We start from the raw sequence: 16,326 nt of genomic DNA, 5'->3' as shown, positions 1-16,326 counted from the left end.
TTGTGTATTTCCTGGAGGAATATTTTACAATTTGGTTTATAAGCAAAACTCCCCGATAGCGAGTTAATAAGTAGGGCAGCTTAAAGTGGCAATCTAGTTTCTTAGGACATGGCATTATAACAGAACAGCCAGAATCTAGGGGCCATATTTCCCTTCTTTAAAGATGAGGCCTGCTAACTTTTTATATAGTCTTAACATTACTGCAGTAAACTGCATTTAGGTTTATTTTTTGAAATAATTTAATAAATAGGCTAGGCAACAAAGATTCAACCATTTTATCTGCTAGTGGTATCACTGATGACACATGTAGTAACATAACAAAAGACTACAGCAGATAAAGACCCAAATGGTCCATCCAGTGTGCCCATTAGTTACATAAGTTATAAATTCATTATTCAATTAAAATTGTCTTTTTTTTTTCTTTGATATTTCTGGGTCATAGACTGTAAAGTCCACCTGGTACTTACTGCCTTTAGGTTCCACCTCCTGGAGTTGCCATCAAATCTAACTCCAGCCCATCCAACAATCTTGTCATTTGTGGTTACCTACTGAAACCTGCCCAGAAACGTTGTCATATTCCACGTTACTAGAGTTCCCATCAGTGTCTTCCCTAGCCCATCCTATACTGAATTGCTATATAAGGGATACAGTCCATGCAAATCTGCACAGTTATCGGCCTTAGTTCTTCAACATATACCATTAATTTTCTAATTAGAGATCTTCTGTGTTCTTTTTTGAATTCCGTCAGTTTTCCTTTCCACCACCTCCATTGAGAGGGCATTCCAGGCATCCACCACCCTCTCCATGTAAAAGATTTTCTTAACATTATTCCTAAGTCTACTTCCCCACAGTTTCAATTTATGCCCTGTCTCATTTCTGTTAAAAGTCCCTTGTGTTCTTTTATAATTATGTATGTGGATAAAGGTGAGCTGGTTGATATTATGTATTTGGATTTTCAAAAGGCAAGGAACAAAAAGTACCTCATGAAAGACTTCTGAGGAAATAAAGTCATACAAAAGGAGGTAATGTCCTATTATAGATTAAGAACTGATTGAAAGACAAAACACAGAGAGTAGGTTTAAATCAGCGGTCTCAAACACACGGCCGGCGGGCCGCATGTGACTCTCCAGGTTTTATTTGCGGCCTGCGGTCTGGAGGCGATCATTCTCTTCCTTTTGGAGCAGCAGCCAGCTCGTTCGTTCAAAGTCGCGGGTTGGTGGCTCCTTGCGCTATCCACTCCTGCGTCGGAAGACTCTCTGATGTCACAACATCAGAGAGGCTTCAGACGCAGGCACGGATCTCGCAAGGAGCCGCCACCCGCGGCTTTGAACGAACGAGCCGGCCAGACACGCTGCTGCTCCAGTGGCGTACCAAGGGGGGGGCGGTCCACTGTTCACCCTAGAGTGCGGCTCGCAGCTCGTCTAGAGCAGTGATGCCCAACCTGCTTCCCTTCCCTTCTCACTGCCTACATCAGGGATCAGGCCAGCATCGTGTTCTTTGATCTCCCTGCTTCTCTTTCCTGCGGGGCCGACCAACTCTCGCGGCCCGACGTCAATTCTGACGTCGAGAGGAAGTTCTGGCTAGCCAATAGCTGCCTGGCTGCCCAGAACATCCTTTCCGACATTAGAATTGACGTCGAGCGGCGAGAGTTGGTCGGCCCCGTGCAGAAGAGAAGCAGGGAGATATCGGCCTGTTCCCGATAGCGTCAGCGGCAGCAGCCTATTCCGCGGCGGCATGGGGGAGGGCAGGAAGGAATAAAGAAAGAAGATGGGGTGGGGACAGGGAGCCAGAAAAAAAAGCAAAAAATGGGGCACGAAGAAAGGAAGGAAGAAAGAAAGAAAGAAAGGGGGACAGGGAACCAGAAACAAAGCAAAAAATGGGGCACGGCATCAGAGAAAGACAGACAGAGAAAGAAAGAAAAAGTTTGGGGAGGGAATGAGGTCTGGAGGAGAGGAAGCATACAGGAGGCTGAAAGAAGGGAAGAAGTATTGGATGCACAGTCAGAAGAATAAAGTGCAACCAGAGACTGATGAAATTACCAAACAATGGTAGGAAAATGATTTTATTTTCAATTTAGTGATTGAAATGTGCCAGTTTTGAGAAAGAAAAGATATTGAACTTTAAATGTGAGTGCTGCAGAAAAAAATAGAGTACTTGGAGGGCCGCAGAAAAAAATAGTTAATGTCTTATTAAAGAAATGACAATTTTGCATGAGGTAAAACTCTTTATAGTTTATATATCTTTCCTTAAAGGAAAGTTTTATAAACTATAAAGAGTTTTACCTCATGCAAAATTGTCATTTCTTTAATAAGACATTAACTATTTTTTCTGCGGCCCTCCAAGTACCTACAAATCCAAAATGTGGCCCCGCAAAGGGTTTGAGTTTGAGACCACTGGTTTAAATGGTCAATATTCTCAATGGAGAAGGGTAAATAGTGGGGTTCCCCAGGGATCTGTGCTGAGACCGCTGCTTTTTAACATATTTATCAATGATCTAGAGACAGGAATAACTAATGAAATAATTAAATTTGCTGACGCCACAAAGTTGTTCTATTGCAAGAGGATTGTGAAAAATTACAAGAGGACCTTGTGAGACTGGGCATCAAAATGGCAGACATTTAATGTGAGCAAGTACAAAGTGATGAATGTGGGACAGAGGAACTATAGCTATGTGATGCAAGATTCTGTTAGAAGTCACTGTCCAGGAAAAGGTTCTAGGTGTCATTGTTTAGGATACATTAAAACTCTCATGCAATGTGCAGCAGTGGCTAAGAAAGCAAATAGAATATTAGGAATTATCAGGAAAGGAATGGAAAACAAAGATGAAAATGTTTTAATGCCCTTGTATTACTCTATGGTACGGTTGCACCTCAAATACTATGTGCAAATCTGGTTGCTGTATCTATTAGAAAAGGTACAGAGAAGGGCGACAAAAATGATAAAAGGGATGCGACAACTTCCCTATGAGGAAAGGCTAAAGCAGCTAGGGCTCTTCAGCTTGGAGAAGAGCTAGCTCAGGGGTGATATGATCACAGATCTATACAATACTGAATTGCTTGTTTACTCTTTCCAAAAATACTAAGCTAAGTAGTAGATTTAAAACAAACCGGAGAAAATATTTCTTCAATCAACCTGTAATTAAACTCTGGAATTTGTTGCTGGAGAATGTGGTGAAATCAGTTAGCTTAGCGGAGTTTAAAAAAGGTTTGGCTAATTTCCTAAAAAAGAGAAGTCCAATATCCCAGAACCCGAGGTGATTATAAACAGGGAACACGACGAAAAGCTGGTGCAACTAGAGGTAAGCAAAGAGGATGTCCTCGGACAGATAGATAGACTGAAGAGTGACAAATCACCAGGCCCGGACGGCATCCACCCAAGGGTACTAAAAGAACTGAGAAACGAAATAGCAGAGACACTTCGCCAAATATGTAACCTCTCCCTAAAAACTGGGGAGATCCCAGAGGACTGGAAAATAGCAAATGTCAAGCCCATCTTTAAGAAGGGATCAAGGGGTGACCCGGGAAACTACAGGCCTGTGAGCTTGACCTCGGTTCCGGGAAAGATGATGGAAGCAATGGTAAAGGACACAATCTGCGAACACATTAAAAAAAATGGACAACTGAAGGCGAGCCAGCATGGCTTCTGCAAGGGAAGGTCGTGCCTCACAAACTTGCTGTACTTCTTCGAGGGAATAAACAGCCAGATGGATAAGGGGGAATCCATAGACATCATTTACCTTGACTTCCAAAAAGCCTTCGACAAGGTACCTCACGAACGGCTACTAAAAAAGCTGTGGAACCACGGGGTGCAAGGGGATATCTACCGATGGATCAAACACTGGTTGGCAGGCAGGAAACAGAGGGTTGGAGTAAAGGGCCAATACTCAGACTGGCAATGGGTCACGAGCGGAGTTCCACAGGGGTCGGTGCTGGGACCTCTATTGTTCAATATATTTATTGACGATCTGGAGATGGGGACAAAATGTGAGGTTATCAAATTTGCTGATGACACCAAACTCTGCAGCAGGGTTAGGAACACGGAAGACTGTGAAAACCTGCAAAGGGACCTAACGAGACTGGAAGACTGGGCAAATAAGTGGCAAATGAGTTTTAACGTAGAGAAATGCAAAGTCATGCATGTAGGGAAAAAGAACCCGATGTTCAGCTACAAAATGGGGGGAACACGGCTAGGGGTGAATAACCTTGAAAGGGATCTGGGGGTGATGGTTGACATCACTGAAACCATCGGCGCAATGTGCGACAGCCTCAAAGAAAGCAAACAGAATGCTGGGCATCATCAAAAAGGGTATCACAACCAGGACGAAGGAAGTCATCATGCCGCTGTATCGCGCAATGGTGCGCCCGCACCTGGAGTACTGTGTTCAGTACTGGTCGCCGTACCTCAAAAAGGACATGGCGGTACTCGAGGGAGTGCAGAGGAGGGCGACTAAACTGATAAAAGGTATGGAAAATTTCTCTTACGCTGACAGGTTAAAAACGCTGGGGCTGTTCTCTCTGGAGAAGAGGAGACTTAGAGGGGACATGATAGAAACCTTCAAAATCCTAAAGGGCATAGAGAAAGTGAATAAGAACAGATTCTTCAAACTGTGGGGAGCCACAAGCACTAGGGGTCACTCGGAGAAATTGAAAGGGGACAGGTTTAGAACAAATGCTAGGAAGTTCTTTTTTACCCAGAGGGTGGTGGACACATGGAACAAGCTTCCGGAGGAGGTGATAAGCCAGAACTCTGTACAGAGGTTCAAGGAAGGTTTGGATAGGTTCCTGGAGGATAAGGGGATAGAGGGGTACAGATAGAACTTGAGGTAGGTTATAGAAGTGGTCAGTAACCACTTCACAGGTCGCGGACCTGATGGGCCGCCGCGGGAGCGGACCGCTGGGCAGGATGGACCTCTGGTCTGACCCAGTGGAGGCAACTTCTTATGTTCTTATAGGCCATTATTAAGATGGCTTGGGGAAAGCCACTGCTTATTCCTAGGATAAGCAGCATATAAAATCTGTTTAACTACTTGGGATCTAGCTAGGTACTTGGACCTGGGTTGGCTACTGCTGGAAATAGGATACTGGGCTTGATGGACCTTCGGCAATTCTTTTGTTTTTATGTTAAACTAGTGTTTAAGCCCATTACATTAACGGGTGCTAGAATATGTCTGTCTGTCTTGCTTTCTTTCTGTGTCTCTCCCTGCCCCTGTCTCTTTCTTCCTTTCTTTGTCTCTCTCCCTCCCACTGTCTGTCTTTCTGTCTCTCTCCCTGGCCCCCTTTGTCTGTCTGTCTTTCTTTCTTTCTCCCTGCCTGCTGTCTTTCTGTGTGTCTGTCTTTCATTCTCATGCGCTGCCTGCCTATCTTTCTGTCTCTCTCCATGGCCCCGTTCTGTCTCCCCCCCCAAAGCAAACCAAGATTGCTCCCTGGCCCCCTTTCCCTATCCCCCCTCCCCCACTTCCCTGTGCAGCAGCATTCCCCCCTTTCCCTGTGCAGCAGCAGCATTCCCCTCCTTCCCTGTGTAGCAGCAACAGCATTCCCCCTTTCCCTGTGCAGCAGCAGCATTCCTCCCACTTCCCTGTGCATCCACCCCTTGCCTTCTCCCCCTGTTCCCTTCCTTTTCCCTTCCCCCGTCCAGCAGCACCCCTTTCCTGCTCTCCCTGTGCATACACCTCGCAGAAATCTACTTGCCTCAAAGAAAAGAGCTGTGCCGCGCTGTTGCTGGCCTCAGTGTCTTCTCTCCACTGCGGCCCGCCCTAGCGGAAACAGGAAGTTGTCAGAGGGCGGGCCGCAGTGGAGAGAAGACAGCGAGGCCAGTGGCAGCATAGCGCATCGCTTTTCAGTTAAACACTGCAAGCGGGTGAGCAGGCGAGAGGGAGGAGGGGGAGAAATAGATGCCGGTAGGGGCGCCTGTGCCCCCCCCTGTTCCGAATCAGCAGCGGCGGTGGTTTCTCTGGTGGTGAGGGAGGGAGTCGCCAGCATGTTTCCTGTTGCCGGGTTCTAAAATAGAATCCGGCCACGGATCAGAAAACACAGCAGCAGGGAACACGAAACCCTAAGTGCGCATGCGTGCTTAGGGTTTTATTATTAGTGATATTAAGGATAGCCACCAAGGGGCAGATTCTCAAAACTAAAATCTGCCTTAACATGCTTGCTAAACTGGTTTCAGCCAGTTTAGCATGCATATATTTTACCAAAGGATTATTAAAACAGCTTACTTAAGTCTTTTCTGAGTTTTCTAGCAGTCTCCGATACTGCCATGCAAATGTAGTACAAGATCATTAATATTAAAATGATCACTCCGAGCGATTCTCTAACCTCATTCAAAATTTACCGACAGCTCTAAGCTGTTGCCTTACTTTCTGATCAGTGCCTGAGCACTGATTGGCTCAGGCACTGACAGGAAAGTAAGGTTTGCCAGCTCAGAGCACCCCCCCCCTACGAAAATTTAAAACAAACAAAACAAAAAAATTTAAGATTGGCAGGAAAGATGCCCACTCTTCAAAATGGCAAGCCTTCCCCCCTCCCCAGTGCATCCTGGGAGAGACCTTAAACAATCTGGGTCATCAGAGCCTCAGGCCCCTCCCTGGTGCATCCCATGCATTCAGTTCTCTCTACTGCATATTCATTGTGGACAGTCTGAAAACCTGGCTTGCCTATGGACATCAAGGACCAGAACCGAGTACACTTCTCCCTCCCTATTTACGAATAGGGAAAAATCACAAATAACTTTTGGCCAGCTCTGACCCACCCCCTGACCTTACTTGGTGGTCTAGCGGTGACGTGGGGCAGGAGCGATCTTCCTTCACTCCTGCCCCGTGCAGAGCCGTGCTGCTGAGTTCCTGTGGTCTCACGAGACTACAACAGGAACTCCCTGTTGTAGTCTTGTTGAGACCACGGGAACTTGCAGCACTGCTCTGCATGGGGCAGGAGAATAGGAAGATCGCTCCTGCCCCGCATCACCGCTAGACCACCAGGTAAAGTCCATGCTCCGATCGCCCCCACACCACCTTCGATCACCCCTCTCCGCCTCTGATCACCTGGGCCCCCAAGTCCCAGGGCCGTTTTATTGCAATGACAAGTGATTCTCAGGGGGGGCCTGGGAAAAAAAAACGAGGGTACTTGAAACTGCGAACATCGAAACCGCGAATAGAGAGGGGGAAGTGTAGTCCTGCTCTAGGGTATAACATATTCAGATCCTCAAGTCTCTTCTTGTAAGTCTTTTAGTGAAAAGTGACAAAAATTATTTCACAGTGGGTTTACAATCTAACAGTGTTATCTGGGGCAATGGAGGGTTGAATGACTTGCCCATGGTCACAAGGAGTGGTCCTGGGATTGGACCTGCAACCTCAAGGTGCTAAGACAACAGCTTTAACAACCAGGACACTCCTCCCATCACTGTCATGGAATGCACAAGACAAATCAATTTGGAGACATTGCTTCCCAAGAAAGCAAGCTAAGAATCTCACCCCCTGAAGACTGAAAAAGTACTTCCTAAAGACCTCAAGCCTTGGCTAGAAGGCTCTGTGGCGAGAAGAGGACCTTCAGGCATACAGTCATGTGAAAAAAATGAGGACGCCCCATGAAAGTCAGCTCCTTCTTAAGATATGTTCACATATCGATGTCAAAACTTTTTTATATTTATCTCTGGAAAAGAACGTGACGTAATTGCAGATAAACAACAAAACTTCTCCTCAATTTACTCATGAAACAAGAGATAAATAAAAAATAAAGATGGGGTGTCCCAATTTTTTCACATGACTGTACATAGAAACATGATGGCAGATAAAGTCCAAATGATGAGGATACAAGAACATGGTAACTTTCTGGTAGGTAATAGAAAGATATAAAATGAAGTGGAAAACAAGGCTGGAGCCAAAACTATGCCTATTGGGGCTGCAGCCATGATGTAAAACTTAAGAAAAGGCAAGAAAAGTCTGATTAAATAGGGTATTATGGTGACAAGTAGTGGGTAGTTGTAAGCAAGTAGACACACCAATGCTTCAAACATGGAGAGTGTGCTTGTAATTCATTGCAAAGATAGAGATTTTATAAACATGCACAGGAATGGTCAAGTTGGGGTATTATGAGGGAGAGATATAGATATATATCCCTCCTACCTGGCTGCTTTGGAGGGGGTGGGAGCAGAAGGGAGTGGGCATCCCTCCTGCCAATTTCAACAGGACTTGTGGGGGTCCCCTGCCGCAGACGCTCAGTTGATCGCAGTAGGGGGATTTCCTTGCTGTGATCAGCTGATGGTAAGGGATCCCTAAAATAATAATAACTTTATTCTTGTATACCATCATACTACAATAGTTTGAGGCGGTTTACAGCAAGAGAAACTGAACAGTCAGCGACCTGTACAAATCATAAAAAAATACATAAGCGAATAAGCTAGAACAGTAAAAACTTAGGCAAGCAGGTGCGATTCTCTAACCGGCACCTGTGACATGGGCACCAGTTAGAGAATCAGGGAGGTTAGGCGATTCTGTATAGGACGCTGGTGTGCGTCTCAGCCGCTTCTTAGGTGACTGCTAAAACTGGCATCCTATACAGAGTCTGCCCCTCAGGTGTTCAACAATGCAAATGTAGGTTTCATCAAATTTTGCAAATCCACTTCTCATTCCCACCCTTCTTCCCCAACATCCACCAGGTTAGGCCATTAGGTTTTCCCAGAGAACTTGGACAAAATCTATATTGCAACTAGTTCTTTAGGGAGATCAGACTACCATGTCAATGACCTTATGATCAGGAAATCAAAAACAGTCCAACACTGTTAGATTTCTTAAGTTAGAACGTACAGACACTTGGAACTGACGAGAAACATACCATATATACTTAACTATAAGTTGAAAAAGTTTTAACTAAAACCCCCCTTAAAAACAAACAAAAAAGTTATCTTATCTACGAGGTTGACAAAATTTAGCACCCCAATCCATTCAGCAGCACGATTCTAGCACCTTTCTCTCTCCATTCCACCCCCGAGATCCAAAATTGCTCCCTCTCCTCTCACTAATAGTCTGTGGGTTCAGCATTTCAGTAGCTTCTTTAGAACCACAGCAGTACAACTATCTTCCTGGGCTGCCTGCCCCCTTTGATTCAACTTCCTGTTTGACAGGACAAATCAGAGAGTGCTCCGGCACGGTTTTCTTGCCCAATTGGGCTGCTTTGGAATGCTGGTTACGGGAAATTTTGAGTAGCTGTGGGTTGCATATTTTTGGGCTAGTTTTAGATTTTTGTGCGGTAATTTGGGCTGCATCGTGGCACAACTTGTGTTGGACAGGAAGGAGAAGGAAAGCTGTTGATTTTTTTTGGTAGGTGATCTCATGAGTTTGACAGTAGGATGGAGTGGTGGGGGAAGGGTTTGAGGGAGAGATACCAGATTGCATATAGGGAAGAGAGTGGAAACAAGAGGGAGGGATGGGAGACCACAGGGAGGGAAGTTCCCTCCAGGTTCACCATTCACTGCTCTGGTTAGCATGGTATCTTCATATCTGCCAGTTCCTGCCCACTTCCTGTTTCCACGAAGGCAGGACCCGGCTGAGAGGAAGGTCAGACACCGACCAGAGCAGAGAATGTTTTTCTGCACATGTGCTTTTTGCTATCACTAGCGATGGGCACATGCAAATTTAGCAAGTCTTTGCTACTCTCTGCCAACCTCATTTACATGGAGGTTTTTGTGAGAATGACTCGCTTTTTTTCTTTTTTTTTAAGAATCTAGGCCTGAGTTTGAAAGGCTTTGAGAATGCACGGATGCTGAAGGCCATGCTCAAGGGCCCAATGCTGGTAACCATGAGGCTTTTGTAGACCTGACTGCCACCCTTACACTGACACCCTAGGCGAGTACCTTTTCCATGTAAGGGCCTGGTATGATCTATCAGAATAGTACAGACTATAATCAGAACCTGGGAATTGTTCAATTTTATTGACTTTCCCATACACTGTAATTTTATTTAACTGTTACGATTACTTTGTAAAATCTCTCGCTGTGTCTTTTCACCCTTACTTTACTCATAAGTGTATTTTGCTTTGCCAACACAATAAAACTGACGTACCAAAATGTAACCTGGTTGAGCTAGACCTCAAAAATATTAAAAAATCTCAAATGGAGCCATGAAGACTAGTGTAGCTGGCACTTGTCAGTCTTTACTGAGTGAAACCCCCCAAAAAGGAAAAAAAAAAAAGAAAAAGAGCCCATTCACAGCAATGCAATACTACTGCCATCTATAGGACACCAGCAATACTGCAAACTATTGGATTAAAGTTTCAGAGGAACTGCAGCATTCAAAGCACATTACTGTATAAGTATCCTCACACCACTTTTCCTTCCTTCCAGAAAAAAAGGCACATGCAAAAGAAATTTCAGTAAAAGAATTCAACAGATCTATGTAGTTTTTTTGTGATCATTAGCCTCCCGACCAGTAACTTTGCCTCAAAATGGAAAGCAAATCTCAACACGAAAAAGTATAACCACTAACAGGAACCCCAGTTCCTTGGCCTATATTTTAGTCACAAGGCATTTCAAAGCCAGTCTTCATGTTTTCAGTTTTAAACTGAATTCCTGCCAAAGAGTGAATTTCCAAGTCTCTTGGCACAGTAAGTCCTGACATAGGCATCAAGCTAATTTTATAGTCACACTGGATTTTGATAGTTAAAAACTTCACAGAGAGATGTTTATCTATGATCCAACAGGCAAAACAAAGAGAAATCCAACAGGTCTTCTGCAGTGAAGGCAAACACAATAAACAAAAAAGAACTGCAGATTGGTGGAATATACAAGGTTCAGGAATGTTTATTAAAAATATATAAAATTGTAATCCAAAATGGAGTATATGAGAGTCAATATTTTGGATTACAATTTTATATATTTTTAATAAACATTCCTGAACCTTGTACATTCCAATCTGCATGATTTTTTGGTTTATTATCTATGATCCAATGCAGGACCCCACTGTATTTGAATTCTCTAGATCTCACATCAGCTGCCATTCAGCAGAGCTGCATACTCGGAGGCTGATGTAATTTATGTGCTTCTCTAATATGCACAAAATTAATTTACTACAAGAGAAGTAAAATTGTCAATCAAACAAATTACAGCGACACAAAAAATAAAAACATAGAAACATGATGGCAGATAAAGGCCAAATGACACATCCACAGTAACCATTATCTTTTCTCTCCGAGATCCCGCATGCCTATCCCATGCCTTCTTGAATTCAGACACAGTCTCTGTCTCCAACACTTCTTCCAGAGACTGTCCCACGCATCTACCACCCTTTCTATAAAAAAGTATTTCCTTAGATTGAACCTTCATCCTAAGCCCTCTCTTTCCAGAGCTTCCTACCAAATGAAAGATTTGCCACATGCACATTTATGCCACATAGAGACAAAATGTCTCTACCATTATCTCCCCTCTCCCTCCTTTCCTCTAAAATATACATATTGAGATCTTTAGGTCTGTCCCATATGCCTTATTACAAAGACCACACACCATTTTAGTAGCCTTCCTCTGGACCAACTCCATCCTTTTTACAGTATATCTTTTTGAAGATGCGGTCTCCAGAATTGTACACAATTTTCTAAATGAGGTCTCGGTGTCTTATACAAGGGCATCAATACCTCCTTTTTCCTTCTAGCCATACCTCTTCCTATGCACCCTAGGATCCTTCCAGCTTTCATTATCACCTTACGATCATCACATACAGTCACACCCAAGTCCCGCAACTTCTGTCATGCACATAAGTTCTTCACCCCTAAACTGTAACATTCTTTTGGATTTTTGCAGCCCAAATGCATGATCTTGCATTTCTTAGCATTAAATTCTAGCTGCCAAATTTCAGACCATTCTTCAAACTTCGCTAGGTCTTTCTTCATGTTATTCACACCATCTGGTGGCAGATTTTGGTATCATCCACAAAGAGGCAATCTTATCTGACAGCCCTTCAGCAATATCGCTTATAAAAATGTTAAAAAGAACAGGCCCAAGAACAGAACCTTGAGGCACACCACACAGCTGGTAACATCCCTTTCTCAGAGTGATCTCCATTGAGCACTACCCTCTGTCGTCTTCTACTCAGTTCTTGACCCAGCCCGTCACTTTGGGACCCATCCCAAGAGTAGTTTATTTATTAGACATCTGTGTGGTATAATGTCAAAGGCTTTGTTAAAATCTAAATACACCACATCTAGTGCACTCCCTCTACCTAATTCTCTGGTCACCCAATCAAAGAAATTGATCAAACTTGTCTGACAAGACCTACCCTCTAGTGAATATATGTTGCCTCCAGCCCAGTCGGTGTCCCTCTTTTTTTTTTTTTTTTTTTTAGTGAATCACTGCCTGCCTACATTTGAATACCATTCCCCCTCATTTGCATGCGCGGATTGGAGGATCATCAGGACAGAGGTTAGTGAATCGGGTTGGAGGGAAATCGGGTTGCAAAGGGGTCGCTAGATAGTTGGAAGTTGATTGGTGGGCTTAGTGAAACTAGCCCTTAGCCCTAGATTCGCTGAAGTCCCCGATTGGCTCAGACGTCTTAGACCCTGCTCACGGGAGGGGCCTGAGGCATCTGAAACAAATCAGGGCCTAAGGCCCAGTGTCATTGAGGAAGGAACCTAAGGAAGTCCCCGATTGGCTCAGATGCCTTGGACTCCTCCCTTGGGAGGAGCCTGGAGTGTCTGAGCCAATCAGAGCCTTAGGCCCCTCCCTTTATATCACATGATGAACCAGGGAGGGGCCTAAGGCCCAGTGTCCTTGCAAGAGAGGAGGAGTAGGAGGTGTTTTCAGTACCTCCTGCTCCCAGATTTAAAGGTACTGGGCACGAGGGCCTGGAGGGGGAGGGGGCACTACAGTGGCAGGAGGGAATGGGCATCACTCCTGCCTTTTAATTTGGGGAGGGGAGGGAGGAGGTCTTTCCTTTCAAGAGGGAGTGGGAATCCCTCCTACCATCTTTTTGGGGTTCGGGGGGGGGGCTGACAGTGGCACGGGGATGCTAGCGTGGAGGTATGTTTTTAATGGGACAGATGATGCATTGTTTAAGTCACACAGAACATCTAGTCCATTAAAAAAAAAAAAAGTAGAAGCCCTGACAGCAGTGACAGGAGGCCGTTTCCCCCGTCACTACTGTTAGAGCTCTGCGCATTTGTCAATCGTTCACTGAGCGACTTGAGTCGGTGGTTTTGCATGCAAATGATTTGTACCTCCATGCAAATCATTTGCATGCAAACTTGATAGTGAATAAATCACTGTTGGAAAATTGGCCAACAGCTGTTGAGTCGCTATCTTTAGTGAATCTAGCATTAAGTGGTGCTTTGTTCTGTGCAAGGCTTAGTACCCTCTATTACACTGGCATTCATTAATAGCCCTTCTTAGCAGGTTGACAAACCCTTACTTTTGCTGAGAAAACCCATAAGATAATCATGAGTAGAGAATGACATGGGGACAAAGTTTGATCCCGTCCCCGCAGGCTCTATCCTCATTTGCACAAGCCTCAAACACAATCTTTTTATTAAATCAAACAGAACCTTCCATTTTAATTAGCATTTGGTACAACCTTCCCAAAGATTTGGTTGCTTGTGTTTTTACATTATCCAGGAAGATAATTGGATTGTTAATGACAAGGGGACACAGTTTGTCCCCATCCCTATAGGCTCTGTCTCTATCCCCACCCCAAGGGTCCTTGTGTCATTCTCTAAGCAGGATCTCTTGCACTCCTGCTGGAGGCAGATGGAGATGAAGCAAGTATCGTATTTAAGAGAAACCAAGACTAGAGAGATCCCCTAGCACTTCCTGTTTACTGCTGGCTTTTCAGTTCTCCAGTCAGCTTCCTGCCCCTATTCCTAAGACGTGCATGGGAGGAGGCATCAACGTCATGGCTCACTGCTATATTTTCAGCCAAGCAAGCTCTGTTTCTATACTTCAGAAAAAAAAGTGCTCCGTTGTGGATACCACTCACATAGCTGCAACTTGCCATTTCTCCCACCCAGCACCTTCAGTCTACTCTCCTACCCAAGCACTCATGCACCTTCAACATGCCATTTTATTTGAAACTACCAGATATCGTCATACAGTCTATGCCAGATACAGAAAGAACCTTTTAATATAGCATTTAACAATCCTACCAATCAGTTTCAAATCATAAACATCCATCGCTGGCAACTTTAGGTTTCCTGATTTTCTGCTATACAATAGCATGCTACAGCCCATAGAGATAAGAGATGACTAGAACTATTTTCAGGGATGGGCTATATTACAGGCAAAAAAAAAATAAGACAAAAAGGACAAAAGGGACAGATCTAGAAAAAAAAACCCAAAAAACAACAAAGCATTTAGACTCAGAGAAAACTATTTTAATATCTTGTGCATTAACCAAAATGTCAGAAAAGAGATTGTTGTAAGTTTTTTGTTCCTCATTTCAGGATCATTTCATAATGAAAGCACTTGTTTTGACTGGTTTTCTTTTCATCCATTAACTCCCACGTTTATGCCATTCTTGCTGCATCAGTGGATTTGCACCAGGTTTTGTAAGGGACAGATCAAATTTGGCATTCATGAAATGGCAATTCTGGTTCGTGCACTACAGGAAACAAGGCAGTTTTTAAAGCTATCCTCCTAAAGGCACAAGGGATTCACAGGCCAACAGTAATGGAATAGCTTCTGGCCCATGGGCACCTACATCTTTAAGAGGGAGGAGTCCGACAGAATGCTTTATGGCCACTTACTGATATCAGTGGATCAGAAGCCACAGGCAAAGCAGTGAATTAAGCTTGGCATAGGAGAGAGAAGGAAGAAAACAGAAATGCAAAGCTGGCATGTGCCAGGGTGAGACGACTGACCCAGTGAGATTTTTCAGGTGGTGCATTTTCAGGATAAATCTGAAAAGATCCAACTATTTTGCTTTGCAAATAAAAGGAATATGAAATATTTATTTTTTCCATATACAGTACTGCTCAAATCTAACTTCAGATCCCAGTCCACTAATTAACTTCTGATTTGATCTTCATCACCCCAACTCCACTCAGATTTCTTCAAGAGGTAGGGAGCATGGTCATAGTCAGCCCTCCGATTCCCCTCCTTTTGCTGCTGTTGCAAATGTCGGCAGCATGCCTCCAACTGTTGACTCCAGGACTTCCTAAGCAGACTCAGTTTGTGCACAAACTGAGCATATGCAAGGAGTTCCAGCATTGAAACCTGGAGTCACACCACCGACTTAGACCGTTTCCTGCAATAGCAAGAGAGAAGCAGCTTAGAGCAAATTTCTTTGGCTGGAAGGGCTTCAGCATTACTACAGATTCTGCAGGTTTGGAGGGGGCCTGATCCCAAATGGGAGGGGGAAAGGCAGACCCAAAGGTCTACCAACCCCCTCCATGGCTAAAGTGTGAGGACCTTATCAGCCCTGCTGCTCCATCTGCCACCTTCCTCATCTCTCTTCCCCTTCCTTATTTCCCTCCCTCAGATTATCTGAGTCAGTGTATCATGAGCCTGATTCTGCTGCTCCCCAGAACTTTGACCAGAGTTGGTTCTAAGAGATCATCAGTTAAGAGGTACAGAGAAACCTCACCAACCTCACTGTTCTAGTTTCCATATACCGAGTGCTTTACATCTTTGCCATCAGGGTCTGAGGAAGCCTACCAGTTACTACAATGTGGGAAAGAAGGGCTCTCTGCAAGCAATCACCTAGACCTAATAAATAATGAAGGACAGTAAGGGCCCTCTTCCCCAGGCCTATTCTTTTTTTTTTTTTTAGTATAATCCACCCAGAGTCTCCACATGGCTATAAACTACATTAGACAAAATCTTCAGCTTTATGCCTACCACCCCTCACCTAACAACTTACCTACTTGGTAAGGGGTGTGGTTCCAGCACCACACCCCTTCCAAGCAGTGGCAGCAGCTCCAACCAACACATCACTCCCTTCTTTGGCTTCAATGGCTCTAGCATAGCATCCCCCTCCTTTTAACCCTTGCCAACAATGTCCAACATTTTTCCTCTCCCCCTCCCCCAACTACTTTCACTATTCCTGGCCATAATATCAGCATCATCCCAAATTCTTTGTCCTCTTTACCTGGCCAGTATTTCCCTCTCTTCACCTCCTAATTCCGGCAGCTCCACGACTTCTGCACTCTCCAACTACAAATAGGATAAGCTGTCGTCTTACTTTCTGATCAGCACCTAAGCACTAATTAGCTCAGGCACTGACAGGAAAGTAAGGTTTGAGAGCTCAGAACCCCCCAAATAAAAAAAACCAAAAAAACAAAACAACAACAAAAAACACCCCACACACACAAATTGAAGATTGGCAGGAGAAATGCTCACTCTCTATTGCTGCCAAGT

The 16,326-nt window shown here is 44.4% G+C and overlaps 1 protein-coding gene across 1 annotated transcript in view; it reads right to left on the bottom strand.

Moving 5' to 3' along the window:
- Nucleotides 1–16,326, bottom strand: part of RIPOR1 (RHO family interacting cell polarization regulator 1) — a 350,808-nt gene that overhangs the window by 265,129 nt on the left and 69,353 nt on the right. The window lies entirely within an intron of this gene.

Source organism: Geotrypetes seraphini, chromosome 4 (assembly GCF_902459505.1).
Source record: "Geotrypetes seraphini chromosome 4, aGeoSer1.1, whole genome shotgun sequence".
Lineage (NCBI taxonomy): Eukaryota > Metazoa > Chordata > Amphibia > Gymnophiona > Dermophiidae > Geotrypetes > Geotrypetes seraphini.
The sequence above is the reverse complement of the archived record's forward strand: the minus strand, read 5'-3'. Positions and strand labels throughout refer to the sequence as shown.